General features: G+C 36.8%; 1 protein-coding gene across 5 annotated transcripts in view; it reads right to left on the bottom strand.

The window, feature by feature from the left end:
• Window positions 1-1,408: 1,408 nt before the first annotated feature.
• The window catches only part of fgd (faciogenital dysplasia), a 53,410-nt gene continuing 52,318 nt past the window's right edge, over window positions 1,409-2,500 (bottom strand). For all 5 annotated transcript variants that reach the window (XM_016509613.1, XM_016509612.1, XM_016509611.1 and 2 more), the window contains one exon: window positions 1,409-2,500. This exon is cut by the window's right edge and continues 516 nt beyond it. The gene's annotated coding sequence lies outside the window, so the exon portion shown is untranslated.

Raw genomic sequence — 2,500 nt, 5'->3', positions numbered from 1 at the left:
TCATCCTCATAGAAAGACTTCAGATACCCAACACCTGTGAAGAGATGATGCTGACCCCTGCGAGGACCCCAGATGACGCCAACTTGAATTGACATGCACAGCTGCCAAAATTTCTCTATATTGTAATCATTATGATCACACTTGTAATAATCGCTTTAAAGGGGTCATATGATGTTGCTAAAAAGAACATTATGTTGTGTATTTGGTGTAATGCGATGTGTTTATGTGGTTTAAGGTTAAAAAAACACATTCGTCGATTTTTACAAAGCTCATCGGTCTGAAAAAGTGAGGTGTGCTGTGATTGGCCAGCTATTCAGTGTGTTGTGATTGGCCGAATACCTCAAGCGTGTGACGGAAATGTTACGCCCCTTACCATATTGTGATGCCCTGTCCGGCCGGAGCAACGAGACATAAACATTAAAACCCATTATAAACGAGGCATTTGTTGCATCCAGTGGGGACATAATTACTGATTATAATGACTTGTACTGTCTTTTTACGCGTTGCGTTGTGTATCGCGCCGCGTAAACATAAAACCATGTCTGCATTTGTGATCAAACAAGCGCTACTCTTGTTTGAATCATCAGTGGCAAATTCTTTAAATATAAACAATGTACTTACAGACTGTGAGTCAGAAGCGCTAGACTGTCCTTGCAAAGTTGGAACTTTATAGAACAGCCTTTGAGCACAGACCCAAACTTTACAGATCTTCTTTATGCACCAAGAGCTTGTAACACTCCAAAGAGAAAGGACAAATTGAAATCGCATCATATGACCCCTTTAATGAGCTTCTGCCTGAAATTAATTCATGTTAGCTAACTGTATGATTCTATTACCTTGAACTGTTCGTTTGTGAAATGAACATTACTTGGACACATTCACTTTTGATAACATATCACTCTAAATTGTAATGTAGACACAAGCATTTTCAGTAAAGCTGCTTTGAAACAATGTGTATTGTGAAAAGCGCTATACAAATAAATTTGAATTGAATTTCTCTGTACTATTAATTTTTTTTTTTGCAAACATGATTGTATAATAACCAGCATGTTAAACTCTATTCCTGAAAGATTTTGTCATAAAAGTGATGAAATAAAGAAAATCAGTTTCAGCATATCTCAGCATATGTTTCACAATCCATCTATATATGATCAAATAAGATTCTGCAAACAGGAAGTCAGTACCACCCTATTCCAAGAAACTACTAAAATAATCACACATTTAGATTAGCGAGAATATTTTGTGTCTCATGAAAGAGATCCATTTCCTGTGGTGAAACATCGACAACGAGAACGTGTGAGCTGCTCCTCACAACAGTCACTGCAAAGATAACTGTGCTTCTAGAGCTGGAACACCACATTCATTTTAATAAAGCTGAATGAATAACTGAGGCCCATAAACATCGGTGACCAGATACTCTTTTATTCATTGATATGCTATAAGACAGCTTTTGTACACATAAAATGCTTTTAATAATACTGGTTCTGTTTCAAGGGTTCAAACAATATTAAAAGGGAAGCAAATGCACTGTTTACATCATTCATTACATGTTGACCATGATCGACCTCCAGGCACACAGACTGGACTCTGAGTGTGCAGGCGTACAGTACTTCTGTTGCAGTCACAATACTGCTGCATACAAAATAGAAGTGTGCCGCTAGTGAAACGGTATGAAGAGCTAGAGGAAAGTGACGCAGGAATTGAGTTTCCCTCTGTTCCTAAACCTAGTTTTCTCATCCAAACCTTTACCTGAAAAGTCTATAGTGAAAATGTTCTATAGGAGGGTATAATATTTAGTGGCCTGCCACAGGAATCTGCCCTTAAACAATAAAGCTGGGTATCCTCTTGAAGAAGGTGAAAATTATCTCTCGTTGGTACAAAACAAAGTTTGAGGAAACAGCAGACCATGGATGTTGATGCTTAACAAAGACTTCAGAAGAGTTTATGAACGCACCGTGAGACCAGTCTTGTGAAATTGTGGGTGAATGTTGTGAAAACGGAACAGGGTTTCACTCCAAAAAACCAAAGACAAATTTAGCATTGTGAAAAATAATGCAGTTTTAGGACCATTACGATTTTTTTACATTCTGACATGCATATTCACTGTGATGTTAAAAGCATCTCATTGTCATTCGTGTAATGTGTGCAGACGCTTAGGCTTTTCCTCATTCTCAGTGGTGATTCTTACTACATTCTCATTACTGTAAAATTTGTAAAAATTTACTTTTTAAATCAACACCATAAAGGCAATTCAACTAACTCAACCACGGTGTATGAACACTACGCAATTGAAATATATCATTATTTTTCTTATGCATGACGGTAATAAGAATTTCTGAGAATTTGATGTGAAATGTGCTTAATTACTGTGAAAATAACGGAAGAGATACGGAAAATAAAATAAGCTTCTTTTATGCACAATATCCTTTCTTTCTTTTGATTTTGAGTGAAATATGACGTGTGCTTTGTGCTTCAGTTCACTTCATCTTTTAAAATCAGA

This window comes from Sinocyclocheilus rhinocerous, unplaced genomic scaffold (genome assembly GCF_001515625.1).
Source record: "Sinocyclocheilus rhinocerous isolate Xijiao unplaced genomic scaffold, SAMN03320098_v1.1 scaffold986, whole genome shotgun sequence".
Lineage (NCBI taxonomy): Eukaryota > Metazoa > Chordata > Actinopteri > Cypriniformes > Cyprinidae > Sinocyclocheilus > Sinocyclocheilus rhinocerous.
The sequence above is the reverse complement of the archived record's forward strand: the minus strand, read 5'-3'. Positions and strand labels throughout refer to the sequence as shown.